The sequence below is a fragment of the Trichosurus vulpecula genome, chromosome 9 (assembly GCF_011100635.1).
Source record: "Trichosurus vulpecula isolate mTriVul1 chromosome 9, mTriVul1.pri, whole genome shotgun sequence".
NCBI classification, from domain to species: domain Eukaryota; kingdom Metazoa; phylum Chordata; class Mammalia; order Diprotodontia; family Phalangeridae; genus Trichosurus; species Trichosurus vulpecula.
In genome coordinates, this window is record NC_050581.1 from 14245094 (window position 1) to 14267650 (window position 22557).

The following is a 22557-nucleotide window of genomic DNA, read 5'->3' on the forward strand; positions in this document are numbered from 1 at the left end:
GTGATGCCAGCACATGTGTGTGTGTTGCATACAGCTCAAAGTAAGTTATATAGACCCTAATGCAGAGTTCCCCCCACCCTCCCCATGGCCTCCTCTTCCCATTGACTGGGTTTGGAACTCACATTCTAAACGCAGAATCTTTTCCGAGCAACAGAGAACAAAGAACAAAAAGACAGGCGTGAGACCGGTATTCAGCAAAAAGGGAATAACAGCTAGATAAACAGGACCTTGCAGGTGTTTGTCTACTGATGTAATTTCTAAAAATATTGGAGGGGGTGCAGGGTGGGGGGGGTAGATGGTAGGAGAGGTAAGGTCTTTTCCCATGCTGATGGGGGGCTTCACTATTTTAGCATTCCACTCAGGAAATATGCCTGAAAAAAATAGGCTGGAGCCAGAGTACAAAGGTTTAAGTGCTGGACGGAGGAGTTTGCATTTTAGCCTATTCTAGAATACACTATGATCCTCATACACTAAAACTGCAGGAATACCAGGATTAAATAAAACGTTTCCTCTGAGTTTATTACTTTAAAAAAAGCTAAAACAAAGACTCTTCAACCAGTCATGGCTCCAGTCCCTCCCTTTCCCCACATTTCCTAATCTTTCTCCCAGCCCTACTCACAAAATTTTATCTGTTTTCACAGAAAATCTACACTGGGGTAAAGGTAAGGGAAAGGGTAGAAGGCAGTAGTATCCTCTAAGCCCCTCCCAGTGAGAAAGGGTAATTGCATTGCCCAGAGATCTATACTTGGTGGAGATTTCACAGAATCCAGCTGACAGGAGGGAGGGAAGCAAAAGTTGGGACCACTCACTATTTCACACTCAGAATGACTTGGGGAGAGGGAGAAATCAGGTGAACCATAGGGTATCTTGCTAAAGGGCATTTCTCAGCTCTCCTATTGCTGAAGGTAAGGGAGGGGTTAGAGGGCACCACTAAAAGACATAAATGGAATCAAGATGATGTCCTTTTTCAAAACTATCCAGGGCTCACAAGAACCACAAGTAACACTTGAAGGGAGCAAATTGTGTGTACAGCACCAATTAGGTTTCCATTGCAACTTGTCAGGAGAAAGTCATTTATTGGGAAAGAAGAATAAAGGGATACAGCATTGAAATTATATCACCCCCCCCACCCTCCCCCTCTAACAGGGAAAAAGGTAAATGATGCAGATCAATGATTGAAAAACTTCCCAGACCACTACTGATGTGGAATGCTGCGTATACTGTGAGATGTGGTCCATCTGATAGTTTGTGTAAGTGATTTCCTTTGTTATAAGACAGGGTTGGGGGAGGGGAGGGTGTTACTGGGAAGGGATGGTGGTGTAAAAACCAAAAGTATCAATAAAACATTATTCTTTAAAAACCTCCCCTGACACTCCCCCCACCCATCTTCCCAGAGCCCCAGGTAGGGGAGGGAGAGGATCAGGCTCAGGCTCCTTCCTCGGACAGAGGTGTTGGGCAGAAACACTTCAGGAAAGCCAGTAAAGAACAGGACAGTGGACTTTCCGGATAGAAAAGGTCCACTGGAGCCTGACTGGTGAAAGGCACAGTTTTACAGTGGAGGTCTATTCACTCCTGGGTGGTAGAAGGCACAAAGATCCTCATAGTGACAGTGGCCCTTTGAGAAGTGTCTGCAGACAGGGAAGTTGGATTTATCTGTTCTCTCACTTTCCTGGACTGCATCCTTGAATTGAGGGGTGTTCTTAGGCCAGGGGATGTTCTTAGATGGATGGTGACTACTGTCCCCTCCAAGGTTTCTCCATCCATTGGGAGGACCATTCTTGACATGGTCCCCATAGCCTGTTCCTTACCTAGGTTCTGGATCTGCATAGGCCCAATGGCTATGTAGGTATGATCGAGGCCTGGGTCCTGGGCCCCCTCTCATTAGGCATCCTCCCCAGAAAGGAAGTGGGAGGCTCAGGAATGCTGGAATCACTGGTCCCCTTAAGCCCTGAGGGCCTCTGTGGAAGCCTGGATCAGGGCCACCAAACTTCCCATTGGCTATGGGGGGAGGGCCCAGGAGGCTAGGTGGATCAGCAGTGGGTCCCACTCTCCTCATCGCCATTTTCCTTGGGGTCTGGTGGCTGCTACTTTCCTCTCTTGGACATCACAGCCAGCGTAATAGCACTGATCAGAGTCGGTACCAGTGGGAACAGGGGGCGGTATATAGAGGAGAGAGAATCTGGTTATTCCCCCCTCCCCCCATCTTTCCTTACTTTCTCAAATGTAATCTAGCCCACTCTTCTTCCCATTAAATTTTGAGCTCAGCTCACTATCCAGTTGGCATTGCCTGTCCACAACATATGTACTGATAATTCAGTTCACTTGGTTATTCATCTACACATCATGGTCTGTAGAAATAGGTAGTCTTCACTGAGCATTTACCAAGTGCTAGATGCTGAATTAGGTTGTGAGGATACTAAGGCAAAAATTAAATAGCCTTTACCCTCGTAGAACTTAAATCATTCAATAAAGAAGATGTATACACATATAAATACATACAAAAGTATATAAAAATAAATTCCAAGTACTTTTCTTGAGGCAAGTGGGAAGAACACTATAACTGGAAGGAATGATTTAATATAGTTAACTCAAGTCAACTTTGAAGGAAATAAAGGATTCTAAGAGGCAAATTGGGGGAGGGAGTGAATTCTAGATATGGGGAACAGCTGGTGTGGAGATGGGAGATGAAGTACCTTGTGTGAAAAACAGGGAAAAGGCTAATTTGACTGGCTCACAGTTTTTGTGAAGGGAAATAACATAATAAAACCGGAAAGGTATTTTTGAGCCAGGATGTAAAGGGCTTTTAATTTCCAAAATGGAATTTGCACTTCATCCCTAAGGAATTAAGAAACTAAATATCAACACGCATTCAGTAGGCATTGATACATTTTTCTGCATTTCATTTATCAGCTATCTGTTAAAGTGTTAACCCCAAAAGACTGTGTGACCATGCCGTATTGGGAGTCTAGGAACTAGGATTCTGGTGGTTCTGTGTTGTTACATTAGCAAGTCTAGAGTTATTGAGCAGAGAAGTGACACGGTCAGATCATATTTTAGGAATATCATTTTGTCAGCTATATGGAGAAGAGATTGGAGGGGAAATATTTGTTATACCAACTGATCTCTTGTAGTTGCTGGCAGTTGTTAGTTCAGGCAAGTTCTGAAAGAGTGGTGTCTGTATGAGTGGAAATAAGAAAGCAAATGTGATTGGTGATAGAAGTGACACAGTTTCTCATCTACTTATATACGGGGGTTAGGGAAGGGGATGAGTCAAGGATAAGTGAGGTCATGAACTAGATGGCTAGGGAAGATTTTTGAGAATGGGCAGGTGTAGGAGGAAATGATACTGAGGTCTGTTTGTTCCATACTGACTTTGAGGTGCCAGCAGACGTCCAGGAGACGTACAGATGTTGAGCAGGCAGATGGCAATGAGGGACTGTACGTATGAATTTGGGAATCATTTGCTTAGTAATCATATTTATGCTTAGAACTTAGAATGTCAGAGCCGCGATAGCCTTTAGAAGATAGAATAGATGATATCAGAATTGGAATGGGCCTTGAAACACAAAATACCAGAATTCAGAAGACAAAAGCAACTCTCATTCTTGTAGTAGTTTTCCTTACAACAGGTTTGTGAAGTAAGGAGTATAAATGTTATCCCTATTTTGCAGATGAGGAAATTGGTAACTTTTACTGCATACTGCCAGATTGTCTTCCAAAAAGATTCATTTTCATTTTAACAGCAATAAATTATTATATCTGTTTCTTTATAAAGTCACTAGCATTAAATTCCATTTCTTTATTTCTTTCTTGAAAGTTTGACAGCTAGGAAATTGTACCTCAAAATTATTTTCATTTGCGTTTCCTTGATCAATGAGATTGAGCATTTTTCCGAATGATTAAAATTTTTTATTTCCTCTTTTAACGATTATTTATATCTTTTGACTGTTTTATCCATTGTGAACTAGGTTTTACCACTGTAACTTTTTAACAGCTTCTTAAATATTATATTATAGGTATTATACATGTCAACTTTTTAATGTTATATTATCTATTTTGTAACCTGTTTTTCTTATTTTAATGATAGTTTTTTTGTTATGCAGAAATATTTTAATATAGTTAAAATATACCTTTTTTTTGTATGTGGTAGTTCCATCTGCTCCCCTGCCCCTTCCCTTTTCCCCCTATTTTTCCTTTCTTCATGTAAGATCATCAGTGCTTACAGGAAAACTACTTCCTGCCCCCCTCTTTTATTTGACTCTCTATATGACCCCTGCTGATATTAGAATTTTGAAGGGATACTTCTCCCACTTCTCTATTAGAAGGTAAATAGTTCATTCTTGTAAAGTCCCGTCTCATTGTTCTCTTGTATTGACTTTCTCTATCTTAATATTTAATAGTTTCTAGTCCGTTCATCAAATGAGATAATATTTATAAAAAGCACTTGACATAGTTCCTGGCACATAGTAAAATATAAATGCTTTCTCTTTCCCCTCCTCTTTTCCTTTCTTCTATGCAGTTCTGGCCTTTTCTCTAGGAGTATTTAGAAGGCCTCTATTATATTGCATTATGTTATTATATTACATTGAAGGTCTGTTTTTTCACTTCACATCTTGCTAGCTAAATAGGTCATTCTTGGTTAAAGGTCTTTTGCCTTTTGAAATGTCATATTCCGTGTTGTCCCCTCTTTTATGGTGGTAGCTACTAAATCTTGTATGATCTTGACTAGGGTTCTTTGGTATATGAACTTTTTCTTTCTAACTGATTGCAGTATTTATCTTTGTAATCTCTATATTTTGACTGTGGTATCCTTAAGAGTTTTCATTCTGGGAATTCTTTCAGAGAGAGGTTGATTGACTCTGTTTTCACTTTTCCCTCTTATTCCTGGTATGTCTGGGTGGTTTTCTGTCATGATTTCTTGAAATATGATATCTAGACTCTTTTTAGTGTACTGACATTTAAATTAGCTCTTTGCCTATTTTCTAGGTCAGCCTTTTTTTTTTTTTAAGTGAGATGCCTTGTATTTTTTATATTTTCTTCAATTTTCATTCTTTTTTTGGGGGGTGGGCAGGGCAATTGGGGTTAAGTGACTTGCCCAAGGTCACACAGCTAGTGCATGTGTCAAGTGTCTGAGGCCTCATTCGAACTCAGGTCCTCCTGACTCCAGGGCCAGTGCTCTACTCACTGAGCCACCTAGCTTCCCCTAATTTTCATTCTTTTGACTTTGTTTTAATATTCTTTTCTTGTGGAGTTACTAATTTTTGCTTAGTCCATTCTAATTTTCAAGGAGTCAGATAAAATGTCATGCTTCTTGTGCTAAGCTGTTAATTCACTTTCCAAGTTTCTCATCTATAGCTCTCATTTCTTTTCCAATTCTTACCTCTTGCACTTTCATTTCATTTATGATATAATTTTTAGCTCTAAAAAGTGTATTTGTTTTAGTAGTTAATCTTGTGGGTAAGCTATGTGTTTCTTTCAGGCTTTGGGTATAGTTGTTTTGGAATTTTTCTTCTAGGTTTGTGTCTTAGCCATCCTGAGTGTTATAATAGCTCATTATCTTTTCTGTTTATTCATTCTTCCAGTCTTTTTGGATTGGCACTTTATGTTTGGGCTAGGCTCTATACACTTATGATATAATTGTAGTGGCCACATCTTATTTGCTATCCTACTTGTGGGGTATCCTTTTCTCCCATCTTGTGGTGGCACTTTTCTGCTCTAGGAGACAGGCTAGGTTTCCTTTCCTGCTTTGGAATGAAAACACCCCTCTTTACTACTCAGGATCTGGATGTGGATTCTCCCTCATGCAACTCAAGGTGCATGTACAAAACTGACTGTTGCTAAGGCTAACTAGTGTGACAAAACCATGTGCCGTGTGTGTGTGTGTGTGTGTGTGTGTGTGTATACACACATATATATATATATATATATATATACATATATGTATATATTCTCTTCAGCTACCCTAATACTGAGGTCTCATGAATTATACACATCATCTTTCCATGTAGGAATGTAAACAAAACAGTTCCACTTTAGTAAGTCCTTTATGATTTCTCTTTCTTATTTACCTTTTCATGCTTCTCTTGATTCTTGTGTTTGAAAGTCCAATTTTCTATTCAGCTCTGGTCTTTTCACTGAGAAAACTTGAAAGTCCTCTATTTTATTGAAAATCCATATTTTGTCTTGGAGCATGATACTCAGTTTTGCTGGGTAGGTGATTCATGGTTTTAATCCTAGCTCCATTGACCTCTGGAATATCATATTCCAAGCCCTTCCATCTCTTAATGTAGAAGCTGCTAGATCTTGTGTTATCCTGATTGTGTTTCCACAATACTCAAATTATTTCTTTCTGGCTGCTTGCAGTATTTTCTCCTTCATCTGGGAGCTCTGGAATTTGGCAACAATATTCCTAGGAGTTTTCTTTTTGGGATCTTTTTCAGGAGGCAATTGGTGGATTCTCTCAATTTCTACTTTACCCTCTGGCTCTAGAATATCAGGGCAGTTCTCCTTGATAATTTCTTGAAAGATGTTATCTAGGCTCTTTTTTTGATCATGGCTTTCAGGTAGTCCAGTAATTTTTAAATTCTCTCTCCTGGATCTATTCTCCAGGTCAGTGGTTTTTCCAGTGAGATAGTTCACATTATCTTCCATTTTTTCATTCCTTTGGTTCCGTTTTTTACTATCTTGATTTCTCATAAAGTCACTAGCTTCCATTTGCTCCAATCCAATTTTTAAGGTAGCATTTTCTTCAGTGGTCTTTTGGACCTCCTTTTCCATTTGGGTAATTCTGCCTTTCAAGGCATTCTTCTCCTCATTGGCATTTTGGAGCTCTTTTGCCATTTGAGTTAGTCTATTTTTAAGGTGTTACTTTCTTCGGTATTTTTTTGGGTCTCCTTTAGCAAGTCATTGACTTGTTTTTCATGGTTTTCTTGCAACACTCTCATTTCTCTTCCCAATTTTTCCTCTACTTCTCTAACTTGCTTTTCCAAATCCTTTTTGAGCTCTTCCATGGCCTGAGGCCAGTTGATGTTTTTCTTGGAGGCTTTTGATGTAGGCTCTTTGACTTTGTTGACTTCTTCTGGCTGTATGTTTTGGTCTTCTTTGTCACCAAAGAAAGATTCCAAAGTCTGAGTCTGAATCTGAGTCTGTTTTTGCTGCCTGGCCATGTTCCCAGCCAACTACTTGACCCTTGAGTTTTTCAGCAGGGTATGACTGCTTGTAGAGTAGAGAGTACTTTGTGCCAAGCTTGAGGGGCTTTGCTGTTGTTTTCAGAACTATTTCTGCACAGCAAGCTCTGCCACACCAGAGCTCCTCATCCCCCAAGAACTGCCAGCCTTGACCATGACTCAGATCTAAGCAGGCTCTGCACTCCTACTCTGGTCCGCCACTTAATTCCTCCCACCAGGTGAGCCTGGGGCTGGAAGCAACTGCAGCTATAGTTCTATAGCTGCACCACCTCCACTGTCCCGGGGGAGGTGGCTGAACCTTGAACTCCTTTCACTCTGTCCCCCACAATTTTTCCCACTAACCTTCTCTTTGGTGTTTGTGGGTTGAGAAGTCTGGTGACTGCCACAATTCACTCATTCTGGGCACTAGAGCCTATTCTGCCTGGCTCCTGGTCTGGTTGGTCCTGCCGCCACCCACGCTGTGCTCCGCTCCCCTTCTGCTCCCAGCTCCATGCACAGTAGACCTCACCCAGCGACCATCCAGGCTGTCCTGGGCTGGAGCCCTGCTTCCCTCGGCTATTTTGTGGATTCTGCCATTCTAGAATTTGTTTTGGCCGTTTTTTATAGGTTTTTGGAGGGACTTAGCAGGGAGCTCACGCAAGTCCCTGCTTTTCAGCTGCCATCTCAGCTCCGTCCCCTCCAGGTCAGTGTGATAGACCCTACCCAGTGACCATCTAGGTTGTCCTGGGCTGAAGCCCTGCTTCCCTCCACTATTCCATGGGTTCTGCAGTTCTAGAATTTGTTCAGAGCCATTTTTATAGGTGTTTGGAGGGTCCTGTGTGAGAGCCCTAGGCAAGTCCCTGCTTTCCAGCCACCATCTTGGCTACCCAGGGAGTTAATTCTTAACAATGCAAGGGATAAAGGTGATTATAAAAGAGAAAATAGATTAATTCTTTTATGTAAGATTATTGTCATTGTTTTTTTTAAAATTTAATTTATTTAATATATTTAGTTTTCAGCATTGATTTTTCACAAGAGTTTGAATTACGAATTTTCTCCGTTTCTACCCTGCTGCCCACTCCAAGATGGCGCATATTGTGGTTGTCCTGTTCCCCTGTCAGCCCTCCCTTCTGTCACCCCACTTCCCCTCCCATCCCCCTTTCCCTTCTTCTCTTGTAGGGCAAGATAAATTTCTACACCCCATTACCTGTGTATCTTATTTCCTAGTTGAGTGCAAAAACTTTTTTTTTTTGAACATCTGTTTTTAAAACTTTGAGTTCCAAATTCTCTCCCTTCTTCCCTCCCCACCTTCCCTCCCTAAAAAGGCAAGCAATTCAACATAGGCCACATGCATATCATTATGTAAAACCCTTCCACAATATTCATGTTGTGAAAGACTAACTATATTTTGCTCCTTCCTAACCTATCCCCCTTTATTGAATTTTCTCCCTTGACCCTGTCCCTTTTCGAAAGTATTTGTTTTGGATTACCTCCTCCCCCTGTCTACCCTCCCTTCTATCATCCCCCCTTTTTTATCTTCTTCCTCCTTTCCTGTGGGGTAAGATACCCAATTGAGTGTGTATGGTATTCCATCCTCAGGTCAAATGCAATGAGAGCAAGATTTACTCATTCCCCCTCACCTGCCCCCTCTTCCCTTCCTAGAGAACTGCTCTTTCTTGCCACTTTTATGCAAGATAATTTACCCCATTCTATCTCTCCCTTTCTCCCTCTCTCAGTATATTCCTCTCTTATCCCTTAATTTGATTTTATTTTTTTAGATATCATCCCTTCATATTCAACTCACCCTGTGCCCTCTGTGTGTGTGTGTGTGTATATATATATATATATATATATATATATATATATATATATATATATACACACCTACATACATTGACACACACGTATGTGTATATATATATGCACATTCCTTTCAGCTACTATGATACTGAGGTCTCATGAATCATACACATCATCTTTCCACGTAGGAATGTAAACAAAACAGTTCCACTTTAGTAAGTCCCTTATGATTTTTCTTTCTTGTTTACCTTTTCATGCTTCTCTTGATTCTTGTGTTTGAAAGTTGAATTTTCTATTCAACTCTGGTCTTTTCACTGAGAAAGCTTGAAAGTCCTCTATTTTGTTGAAAATCCATATTTTGCCTTGGAGCATGATACTCAGTTTTGCTGGGTAGGTGATTCTTGGTTTTGATCCTAGCTCCATTGAGCTCCGGAATATCATATTCCAAGCCCTTTGGTCCCTTAATGTGGAAGCTGCTAGATCCTGTGTTATCCTGATTGTTTTTCCACAACACTCAAATTGTTTCTTTCTGACTGCTTGCAGTATTGTCTCCTTGATCTGGGAGCTCTGGAATTTGGTGACAATATTCCTAGGAGTTTTCTTTTTGGGATCTTTTGGAGGAGGTGATCTGTGGATTCTTTCAATTTCTATTTTGCCCTCTGGCTCTAGAATATCAAGGCCATTGTCCCTGATAATTACTTGAAAGATGATATCTAGGCTCTTTTTTTGATCATGGCTTTCAGGTAGTCCAATAATTTTTAAATTCTCTCTCCTGGATCTATTCTCCAGGTCAGTGGTTTTTCCAATGAGATATTTCACATTGTCTTCCACTTTTTCATTCCATTGGTTCTGTTTGATAATATCTTGATTTCTCATCAAGTCACTAGCTTCCACTTGCTCCAATCTAATTTTTAAGGTAATATTTTCTTCAGTGGTCTTTTGGACCTCCTTTTCCATTTGGGTAATTCTGCCTTTCAAGGCATTCTTCTCCTCATTGACTTTTTGGAGCTCTTTCGCCATTTGAGTTAGTCTATTTTTTTTTAAACGATCTGGGGATTTATTCCATTAGAGAATGTCCAAGTTAGGGTTTATTTGCCCTTTTGGGCTTTGATTTTTCTCAGGTAGAACTCAAGCTCTTTGCCTTCGAGCACGTAGTCGTCTGCTCGGCCACACTGGCCTGGCCTGGATGCGATGCAGGCAAGGAGCTTGCCCTGCTAGAACTGTTCCTCCAGAAGAGAACTGATCTTGGCATTCTTCTTCTGCTCCTCGTACTTCTTCTGGATCTTCTTTGACTGCTTTTTATTTAGAATTTCTTCCTCCTCAGGAGTCAGCTTCACTCCCTTCTTCCGACCCAACGGCAGCACATAGTGGGACTCTGGTCCCACTGGCGGTATGGGGTACTATCAATGAGCACAATGCAATTCTTCACCAGTGTCTTGGTCCTGACCAGCTCATTGTTGGATGCATTGTAGACCACATCAATGATCCTTGTTTTTCGGGTACAGCACTCGGAGCCCCAGGAGAAGTTGCCCACGTCCAGCCTCAGCGCCCAGTACTTTTTGTTGCCTCCTCGGACTCGCATGGTGTGGATGTGGCGGGGCCCAATCATGGTGTTGGTGGGCGGCCGGCCCAGCTCATACTTGCGCTTCTTGTGGTAGGGCTTGCGCTTGCAAGCGCTTGTGCCAGTTGTCCCGGGAGATTCCCATGGTTGGCGCGAGCTACAAAGAGCTAGTCTATTGTTTAAGGTGTTGTTTTCTTCAATATTTTTTTCATGGTTTTCTTGCATCATTCTCATTTCTCTTCCCAGTTTTTCCTCTTCTTCTCTAACTTGCTTTTCCAAATCCTTTTTGAGCTCTTCCATGGCCTGAGACCAGTTCATGTTTTTCTTGCAGGCTTTTGTGGTAGGCTCTTTGACTTTGTTGACTTCTTCTGGCTGTCTGTTTTGGTCTTCTTTGTCACCAAAGAAAGATTCCAAGGTCTGAGACTGAATCTGAGTGTGTTTTCGCTGCCTGGCCATATTCCCAGAAAACTTACTTGACCCTTGAGTTTTTCAGCGGGGTATGACTGCTTGTAGTGTAAAGAGTACTTTGTTCTAAGTTTGAGGGGATGCGCTGTTGATTTCAGAGCTATTTCTATACAGCCAGCTCTGCCACACCAGCACTCCTCCTTCCTCAAGAACCACCAACCTGGACCTGATGAAAATCTTAAGCAGGCTCTGCACTCCTGCTCTGATCCACCACTTAATTCCTCCCACCAGGTGGGCCTGGGGCCGGAAGTAACTGCAGCTGTAGTTCTGTAGCTGCACCTCTTCTCCCCGCCCCCTGCCCCTGGGGTAGTGGCCAAGCTGCATCCTCTTTTCACTCTGTCCCCCACAGCTTTTCCCACCAACCTTCTCTGTTGTCTTTGGTGTTTTTGGGTTGAGAAGTCTGGTAACTGCCACAGCTCACTGATTCAGGGCGCTAGAACTTGTTCTGCCTGGCTCCTGGTCTGGTTGGCCCTGCCGCTGCCGGGCTCTACCCCCCTCCACTCCGTGCATGATAGACCTCATCCAGTGACCATCCAGGCTGTCCTGGGCTGGATTCCTGCTTCCCTCTGCTATTTTGTGGGTTCTGCAGTTCTAGAATTTGTTCAGAGCCATTTTTTATAGGTTTTTGGAGGGACCTGGCAGGGAGCTCAAGCAAGTCCCTGCTTTCCAGCAGCCATCTTGGCTCCGCCCCCTCCCTATTGTCATTGTTATATGGAAATCTCTTCCATGCGAATATTGAAGTGATATCTCCAAATCATACACAGAAACCACACAAACAAGTTACCATTAGAGAATAACTATTATTCACTTTCCTCTCTTCCAGGAAAGAAGGCACATCAGTAACATATTAAAGTGTGTGGGTGTTTGGTTCAGACTGATCTAGATCCAGGATCTTTTTGGCAGAGTTTCTTTAACATGCTGGAAATCATCCTGAAAGAACTGGACAAATATTTAGCCTTTAGATTCCTAAGAAACTATGCCTTAACTTCAGATGAGAAATATCACATTGTTCAACAAACTGAAACAACCAGATGAAAGTTGTCACTGTCCCAGTTATCCTTAGAAATCCTCTCTTCATTTAAATTCTATAGTGTATGTAACAGCTCTCTTTTTAAGAGATACTTTGAAGTATTTTAAGTATTATTTCATGTCATTCATCCCATTCATTATTATTTCATTCCATCTTAGTGATTAATAGTTTGTAGGTTTGTTGGTTTTTAGAAATCTTTTGCTTAGTAGGTTTTTCTTCATTGAATCTCTGTGTGCATTCCCTTTAGCTCAGCTAGTAGACATTGGCACCCTTTTACCATGCTTTTTAGAAAGGATATATAGGATATAGGACAGGGGTACTATTAAGTACCTTGAAATATAAGTTATGGTATGAGAAATATCTGCACCAAGCAAGCAACATGGTAGACTAAGGAATATTGGATTTCTAATCAGAGCACTTTGGTTCAAAGCTCACCTCTCCCACTTTATAACTGTGGCACTTGAGGTAGTCACCTCTCTGGGCTTTGCTTTTTTCTTTCATGAGCTTTAATATGAGTGAGCGAGCTAGGTGACTACTATGGTCCCTTCCGTATGTGATCTATCATCCTTTGAATGCATGTCTCTGGCCTACCAGCCGTAGGAAAAAGTGCACGTGACTCATTTTGTGTGTTGTAGTAAATAGTCCAATAGTCATGATAATTTTTCTTAGAATATAACTTAGGGGATTTATCATAGTTTGCCACTTGAGTAAAAAAAAGAAGTGTTTGCTAAAAAAGCCCATTGGTTTCACGAAAAGAGTAGAGTCACAGTAATGGTATCTTGGCCAGAGTCATTGGCTTTCCTTAAAACCAGCAACTGCAGGGAAATGACCCAAATTCCAGAGTCCTAGTTTTTTAATTGACATAGAGATTTGTTTCACAATAAAAAACTTTAGAGAAAAAAGACTAAAGAATTCTCATTTTTCTTTCCCAGTATCTAGCTTATTTTTCTCAATGTTTGTCTGAGTGCCTAAGTCTGGTGCTAGGTACCACAAAAATACGTAGATCATTTCACCTCCTGTGCATGTTGCCTTAATTATATTCTTAAAGAAGGGAGGGACTTTGTGGGACTCAAAATGTCTCTTCATCTTTGAGCTTGTTGAGCTGTAACTTGTTGTGACTTCCACGCCCTACTTTTGTGCCTTGGAATTGCTCTTTATTAACATCCTTATTCCCTGCCTCATCATCCAAGCAATCAGTACTGATGACAGCAGTCACAAAAAAGGTTTAACAGGTAACATTTTTCTTTGAATTCATTGCTATTCCTGGCATGGCCATTGCCTTTCAGAAAAGGGGGAAAGGAAAGAAAGAAAATTGCCTACCACGGTAACTGTCACTTATTTAAACTAAGTAAAGAGACATTTCCCTGCATGGCTTTAAACAGAACTATCCAAAATATTCTTTTAATCATAGAATGGTCTTTGAGTGTGGAATATATGACTCAGATCTGTTCTTTAATGCAGCATATAGATGTTGTTATTTATATTTTTGCCCACAGTAATGTATTCCAGATGAAATGACATTATAGAATTTCTTAAAGCACATCTGACGGGTGTAGCATGTAAGGGCAGAAACTCTGATGAAAAAAAAAGTAAAAGGAACTATCAAAATAGAAACTTGGAAGCAGGAAAATTTCAAGAGAGCCTGACATTTCTTGGAGAATAAAAGGCCTGTAGAAATGGTGGAGACAGAAGAGAGATGAGGAAGGATCTTGGTTTTGACTTGAGTTTAGCACACTCCAGTCTGGGTTCTTTAAGTGCCTTCCCCTGGGACTGATGATTCTTTATTAACTTGGTGACTTAACTGAAAATAGTGAGAGGAACTTTATTTTTTTTCACAGTGACTAAACCAGCAGTTCTCAAACGTGTGGACCGAAGTTCCCAACGGGTCATCAAGGAATTTTCAAAGGGTCTGCAAAGTTAAAGCTATTTTCATAGTAATATTTGCCCATTAAATATTCCCTTTTCTAACCTATGTATCTGTTTAAAAACAGATTTTATTCATGTACTTAAAATAAAACAACATATTGTAAACAGATTGAATGCAGAAGCAGATATGAGAATCCAGCTGTCTTCTATTACGCCAGACATGAAAGAGATTTCCAAAAATGTGTAATATGATGACACTCTTCTCACCAATTTTTGGTTTGTTTTGGAAAATAGTTATTCATAAAAATGTTTATGTTAACATGTAATGAATTTATTGTTATTTTTAATGAATTGATAGATTTTTTTAAATGTAAAGTTTTAATTTCTAACACAGTTAATATAGGTAGAAATAACTCACATTAAGCAAAGCTTTGGGTCTTCAATAATTTTTAAGAGTATAAAGGGGTCTTGAGGCCAAAAATGTGTTAAAACCTCTGGATTAAATATTTTTTTCTGCCCATCATCCCCCCATAGAACTTAGTAACACTGAAGTAATTTGTTTTCTCTTGACCAATCAGTGGAGACATCTGTTCAGCCATTTTTTATACTTTTGTACATTTAAATAGTTGAGGAGCTTTACATGTTTAATTTCTCTTTAAAATAAATTTTTATTAATATCATTTATTTTTATATCACCTAGATTTCTCCTTGCATTACATTCCCTCCACCTCCCAGAGAACTATCTCCTTATAACAGTTTTTTAAAATAAAAAGAGGAAAAGAAAAAAAATATTCAGCATACCAATAAATACATTGAAAAATATCTAACATTCAGGGTAGGAAATGGATGCCCCATTTCCCTAGGGAGTTGTGGGAGGTAACATATCTCTTCTTTGGAGCAAAGCTTGTTCTTTATAATTTTGCAACATTTTCAATTATTTGCAGTTCTTTCCATTTACATTGTTATAGTCTTACATTGTTATATTATTTTTTTAGCTCTGCTTACTGCATTTTATATCAGTTAAAATAAACCTTTCTAGGCTTATCTATTTTTATCATTTCTTACAGCTTAGTAATAGTCCCGTTACCTTCACATACTATAATCTGATTAACCATAGCCCAAGTGATAGTCATTTTTTTCCTGTTTTTTGCTACCAGTAAAAGTAGTACTACAGATATATATTCATATTTTATACATACATAATATATTTTACCATAAATATTACTTAGGAACAGACTCCCTATTTAATAAGAACTTGGAAAATATGTATGTGTATACGGAGCCTTTCTTTTTTTGTCATCTCCTTGGTGGGTATGTGGGTGTGGGGGCGGGGTTGTACACGCACCTAGCAATGGAATCTCTGAGTCACAGGGTTTGAACATTTTAGGCACCTTATTTGCACAATTCCAAATTGCTCTTCAGAATAGTTGTACTAATTCACAGCTTCACCAACAGCTCTTATTGAGGAATGGCTCTTGGTCTTGACATATTTCTGTTAATTGCCTATATATCTTGGATAGCAAACTCTTACCAGAAATACTCAATGCACATTTTCCCCCAGTCAACCCTATTCCTTTTTGTCCTAGATGCATTAGTTTTATTTGTGCAAAAGGTTTTTAATTTTGTCTAATCAGAATTAATCTTTTTTATCTTTTGTAATTGCTTCTTTCCCCTTTTCTTACCCCTACCATAGCTGTAGGTATATGGATTGCTTCTCTTACAGTTTTTTAAGGTATGTCTTTTAATATTCAGGTGCTGTGTCCATTTTTAATCTGTTGTGGAACACAGTGCAAGAAATTGGTCTAAGCTTAATTTCTGCCAAACTCCAGTTTTCCCAGCATTTTTTTTTATCGCATAGGGAATTTGTTCTAAAGCAATTTATGTTTTGGGATTTATCAAATACTGGGTTAGTGAGTTCCATTATTTTTGATTCTCTTGTCTAGTCTTTTTTATTGATCTGTTTTTCTCATTTTTAACCAATGCTAAAGGGACCAGTCATTGTTGCTTTATTAAGACAGTTTGAATTCTGGCATATTTTAAATTATAATGGAAAATGTTGGAAGTCTTAAGTCTATGTAGGACGTGGAAAGTGAGGAAAAAGAAACTTTCTGGGTTTGTATGTGGCAACAGCAGAGTTTTTTAAATGGAAAGGATTTTGGTTTTTAAGCCTTGATATTTATCATCACATGCATAGTATAATGGTTGGAGCTCATAATAACTTTTATTATTATTTTAGCTGGACCTGTGATTTCATCAGCATAGGTAATTCCTAGTTGAGAAAATGCCTCCACTTGTGTAGATCTGTAATCTCCGCAGGTCATGATCTTATCAAGTTGCCAGTATGTCGCCGTTCTCAATGTCTCAATGTCCACTACTCCGTGCTTTATGTCATATATTTTTAATTTGTTGTGGGAGATAGAAGCTATAGTTCTGTAATTGTAGGAAAAAATTAATTTTATTTATTCTAGGATCTTACCAAATTCTTTTTTGAAGTAACATTTTTACTATTCTTGCTGACATGTTGAATTGATCCACTGGAGAGAGTGCCCTTGAAATCCTTTTCTTCATCTCAGGCTTAATTTAAGTGCTACTTTCTCCATGAAACCTTCCTTGCAATACAAACTCAGTTCTGTTTGACATTTAAAACCCTTCACCATCTGGGTCTAACTTACCTTTCCAGGCTTGTTATACATTCTCATTTTCATGCACTTTTTATTCCAGCCAAACTGGCTTCTTTGATCCTTGTGTAGGTCTGACTATTTCCATCTAATTTTACCCTTTTTTGTATCCCCAATGTTTAGCACACAGTTCCTGGCACATAGTAGGTGCTTAAATGTTTATTCATTGACTGTCTGACACTTATATTGGCTATCTTCCCTCCTCTGGAACATAACACCCTTTTTCACCCTTCCTTTTAGGTAACTTTGTGTTCCTCAAAGCAAGGGGAAGCTTTTCTTAACCTTCCCCCACAAGTCACCTCTCCTAAAAACAACAAAACATACTTTAAATATAGAAGGTGTTCCAAAAGTCTTAGTACAGTTTTAAGCTCTTAGAGCTTTAAGAAGTTAGAGCTCAAAACTGCACTAAGACTTTTGGAACACCCTGTATATGTACCTTGTTTACCCCTCTCCCTGCACCTCCTCTGCCCCCCTCCAATAGAAGGCAAGGTCCTAGAGAGTAAAGACTGTTTAGTTTTTTGTCTTTGTGTCCCAAGTGCTTGACATGTAAACACTAAATAGATTAATTGCTGATTAATTGCTTGGTTCTTTTCCTAGACCTTCCCCTCTTCTGGAATTCTGTAGAACCTAGGATCATAGTAATATTGTTTTAGAGGTGGAAAGGGACCTTAGAGGTTATCTAGTCCAACTCCCTTGTTTTACTAATGAAGAAGCTGAAGCCCAGAGAGGTTTTGAACCAACCAAGGGTGCATAGGGGATGTAATTAGCAGACTCAAGATTGCAACTTTAGTTCTCTTGATTCCAAATCCTTTTTATTACTCCGTGCTGAGACATTTAGAGCCCAATCCTGACAAGCCCTAATTAAGCAATTAGCTCAGTGCCTTGCACGTGGTGGGTATATGGTTAATGTTTATGGAATAACTCAAATGAAAACTTACATTATAGTTATTTCTGTATATATCTTATATGCCCCTTAAATTGAAAACTCTTTAAGGGCAAGTAATTTGTCTTTTATCTCTATTCCTTGCACATGAATAATAGGTGTTTGCTATATGTTAATTGAATTGAAATTGATTATTTTTGGATTTTATTTACATTTTTTTCTTTTCAAAACATTATTTATTTTAAACATTCTTTTCTTTTTAAATTTTGAGTTTCAGATTCTTCCCCTCCCTCCCAGGCGTCTTTTACTCACTGAGAAGGCAAACAATATGATATCAAATATGTATGTGAAATCATGTCATATTACCTATATTACCAAAAAAAAAGCAAGAAAATTATACTTCAATTTACACTCAAAGTTCAGCAGTTCTCTCCCTCTGGAGTTAGATAGAATATTTTTCATCATGAGTCCTTTGGAAGTGTCTTAGATCACTGTATTGGTCAGAATTACTAAGTCTTTCACAGTTGATCATCGTTACAACATTACTATTTCTGTGCACAATGATCTCCCATTTCTTCTCAACACTTGACTTTGCATTAGTTCATATATATCTTGCCATGTTTTTTCTGAAACCATCCCCTTCATCATTTCTTATAGTACGGTAGTACTCCCATCACAATCATAAGCCACAAGTTGTTCAACCTTTCCCCATTGATGAGCATCCATTTAATGTCCAATTTTTATCACCAGAAAAAGAGCTGCTAATGAATATTTTTGCACATATAGGTCCTTTTTCTTTTATATCTTTGGTATATAGATCTGTTAGTGGTATTGCTGGATCAAAGGATATGCACAGTTTTATAGCCCTTTGACATAGTTCCACATTGTTCTCCAGAATGGTTGGATCAATTCACTAGTTCACCAATAGTTAATTATTATACCTGTTTTCCTTCATCTCCCCCTTCAGCATTTTTCATTTCTGATAGGTGTGAAGTGGCACCTCAAAGTTGTTTTAGTTTGCTTTTTCCTCTAATCAATAGTGAGAGCATTTTTAAATGACTACAGATAGCTTTGATTTCTCCTTCTGAAAACTGCCTATTCGTATCCTTTGACCATTTATCAATTAGGGAATGGCTCTTCATTTTGTAAATTTGACTCAGTTCCCCATATACTTGAGAAATGAGGCCTTTATACACAAGAAACTTGTGTAAGGCCAATCTGTAAGTGAAAGATCTTTCCCCGCCCATTGAACAGGCCCACACCCTTTCACTAGCTAGATGTGAGGGCCCAGGCCCCACACTTTTTTGCTGAGTAGGCTCTGAGCCCTCAGGGCCCTGAACAGAATATAAGAGCTCTGAGGTTGGCTTTTTGCCTTTGGGGGGCACATTCATTGAAAGAGTGTTGGTGATGAGACTCTGGGTAAGCCTTTGAAGCAGCCCCCCTCCATCCCTTTGAAAACCCAGGTATTGGTGCTTCTCTGGTAACTATGTATTGTGATTTGGTTAGACAAAAATGTTAATCTGTTTATATTGTCTCTGTTTGTAATTTCTGTTTGTGTTTGCTCTGAAGTTCAGGGTGCTGCCTTTTCCCCCTGAACTAAGTGAATGGTATATGTATGTTTAACTAAAGTAAGATTGTTGACCCCTTAAAGTTGCTTTCTTTAGAAAGCAGATCAAAGAACCTATGTGCTAGCAGCCCTCCTGTGTGCTGGTGTTGTTAGTCTCTCAGCCCCACAACAGATGCTAGCAACATTGTTGTTTCAACTTGCTGTAAAATTTTTCTGTATTACTTATTGTCTATGGCAGTGCTTCTTAAACTGTGGATTGTGACCCACAGTTCAAGATGTGCTGAAGGACTTGCAAATGGCAAAAGTTTAAGAAGCCCTGGTCTGTGGTACCGTTTATCAGGATTGCCACCTTTGGCCTCTTCACTGCAGCTAAAGCATAACAGACTTAACTCCATCCCCTCATTTCAACTCTGTGTGTCTTTCTATTTTAAGTGTATCTCTTTTATACAACATGTTGTTAGATTTTGGTTTCTAATCTATTCTGCTATCTGCTTCCATTCTAAAGGTTAGCTTATTCCTTTCACATTCACAATTAGGATCACTAACTGTGCGTTTCTGTCCATCCCATTTTCTTCCATCTTTTTCTTTTTCTTTTTATTCTGTCCCTCCTCAAAATTCTGTCTTGCTTTAGACCACCACTTCCCCCAACCCACCCTCCCTTCTATCAGTTCCCCAAACCCTCTCCCGCTCCCCATCTTATTCCCCTCTTATCCCCTTCCCCTCCTACTTCCCTAGAGGGTAAGACAGATTTCTATAACCAACTGAGTGTGTATGTTACTCCCTTTTTGAGCCAGTTCTCATGAGAGTAAGGTTCAAGCATTGTCCACTACTACCCTATCTTTCCCTAAAAGCTCTTTTGGGTTTTGTACGTGAGAAAATTTATCTTTTCCTTTCCCCCTTCTTCCAGTGAATCCTTTTTTCTTACCCCCTTATTCTTATTTTTAGGTAGCATCCCATCATAGTTATTCTTCCTTTTTACACCTTAATTTTATCTTTTTAGATATCATTCTCTCATAATCAACTCACACCTGTGTCCACTTTCTATGTATACTGCTTCTAACTGCCTTAATAATGATAAAATTCTTAGCAGTTTCAAGTATCATCTAGGAGCATAAACATTTTAACCTTATTGAATCCTTTATAATTTCTCTTTGCTGTTTACCTTTTTATGCTTTTCTTGAATCTTATATTTGAAAGTCACATTTCTATTTAGCTCTGTTCTTTTCATGTTTAGAATGTTTAGAAGTCCTCTATTTTGTTAAGTGTTACATTTTTTCCCCTGAAGGATTCTGCTGGATAGGTGATTCTTGGTTATAATCATAGCTCCTTTGCCTTCCAGAATATCATATTCCAAGCCTTCTGATCCTGTAAAGTAGAGGCTGCTAAATCTTGCGTGATCCTGACTGTGGCTCCCTAATATTTGAATGGTTTCTTTCTGGCTGCTTGCAATATTTTCTCCTTGACCTGGGAGTTCTGGAATTTGGCTATAATGTTTTCATTTTGAAATCTCTTTCAGGAGGTGATCAGTAGATTTGTTCAACTTTTATTTTACATTCTGGATGTAAGATATTGGGGAAGTTTTCCTTTAAAATTTTTTGAAATTTAATATTTAGGTTCTTTTTTTTTTTTGATCATAGTTTTCAGGTAGTCCAATAATTCTTAAATCATCTGTCTTGGATATGTTTTCCAGGTCAGTTTTTTCCAGTAAGCTATTTCACATTTTCTTCTATTTTTTTTATCTTTTAATTTTTTTATTGTTATTTCTTGAAGTCTCATGGCACCATGTACTTTTACTTGCTCAATTTTAATTTTTAAGGAATTATTTCTTTCAGCGAGCTTTTGTATATTCTTTTCTACTTGGCCAATTCTGCTTTTTAAGGAGTTCTTTTCTTCAGTGAATTTTTTATGCTCTTTTTTTTAACCATTTGGCCTATTCTGTTTTTTTAAGGTGTTATATATGCTTTCTTTACCAAGCTGTTAACTCTTTTTTCAGAATTTTCTTGCATCACTGTCATTTCTTTTCTCAGTTTTTCCTCTACTTCTCTGATTTGATTTTAAAAATTCTTTTTGATCTCTTCCAGGAATTCTTTTTGGGCTTGAGACCAATTCACATTTTTCTCTGAGGCTTTAGATGTAGCTGTTTTGACTTTGTTTTCTTCTAGGTTTGTGTTTTTATTTTCCTTGTCATTATAGTAACTTTCTCTGGTCACCATCGTTTTGTTGTTATTGTCTACTCATTTTTCCAACCTATTTCTTGACTTTTAATTTTATGTTAAAGTTGGGCTCTGCTCCCAGGGCGGAGGGGCACTGTCCCAACCTTGAGGGGTTTGGTTTTTTTTTTTGGTGTTTTTCTAGAGATAGTTCTGGGGGTCTGTAAGTTTTCAGTTTTTCTGAGGTTGTATGATCTAAGGAGAGATGTGGTCACTGCTTTTTGGCCTGTGCTCTAGTCTTTGAGCAATTACAAATACTCTGCTCTGGAACTGTGGCCAGGGCCCCACACATCTTCAGCCATACTCTCTAGTGTGTTAGTACTTCTCTTCCTCACCCTGGGACTCAATCTAGAACTGCCTACGGGCAATACAACAAAGTCTTGCACCTAGTGTCAGCAAAGGGTTCCCTGTAATCTCCTTTTGATTTGTTGTCCAACCCCCTTATCATCTGTGGACTGAGAGCTCCAGAAGGCACTTCATTATTTTAAAGTAGTTTGAAGGAAAATTTAGAAGAGCTTATGCAAGTCCCTGCCTTTATTCTGCCGTCTTGGCTCCTTCTTTTAATACCTTTTGAAGAACATATAAGATTCTGAAGGGATTCATTTTTTTTCTCTTACTATTAGAATGTTAACTTATCATACATTTCCTTCCAATATCTTCAATAAACTTACCTTTCTAGGTTTTTTCTCGGCTCTTGTAATTTGTGTTTCAAAGTTACTGCTCAGCCCTGCTCTTTTCATCAAAAAATGCATGGGAGTGCTTTATTTTATTAAAGGTCCAATTTTTTCCCCTTGTAATCATATTTGACTTTGTACTCTATTATTGTTGATAGTAAGCCCATTTTTTTGCCTCTTAGAATTTTGTATTCCATGATCTCCTGTTGTTTATAGTAATAGCTGCCAGGTTTTGTATAATCTTTATGATGGTTCTCTGGTGCCTGAACTACTTCTTTCTGAGTGCTTTTAGTATTTTTTTCTTTGACATAGGAGCTCTGGATTTTGCCTGTGCCATTTCTGGGACTTTTCCTTTTGGTGTTCCTTTGAAGAAGTGTTTAGTGGATTCTGACTAGTTTTTATTTATAATTTCTTGAAATATAGCATCCAAGCTTTAAAAAAAAAATCTTGGTTTTCAAGGAGTCCAGTGATTCTAAAAATTCTCTCTCCTTGACCTATTTTTCAGTTCAGTTGTTCTTACTCTATCTTATATTTTTTTCTATTCTTCTGTCTTTGCTTTTGTTCTAATATTTCTCTCTGTTTCAGAGTAATTGATTTCTTTTTGGTCTATTTTAATTTTTAGGGATTACCTTTCTTGGGTAAAGCTTATTGCTTTGT

At 38.7% G+C, this 22557-nt stretch overlaps 1 protein-coding gene and 2 pseudogenes across 2 annotated transcripts in view; 1 reads left to right on the top strand and 2 right to left on the bottom strand.

Moving 5' to 3' along the window:
- The window catches only part of AXIN1 (axin 1), a 196609-nt gene that overhangs the window by 51773 nt on the left and 122279 nt on the right, over positions 1 to 22557 (top strand). The gene's annotated exons all lie outside the window — the stretch shown is intronic.
- LOC118831053 lies at positions 1550 to 2120 on the bottom strand (annotated as a pseudogene).
- Positions 10040 to 10672, bottom strand: LOC118831052 (annotated as a pseudogene).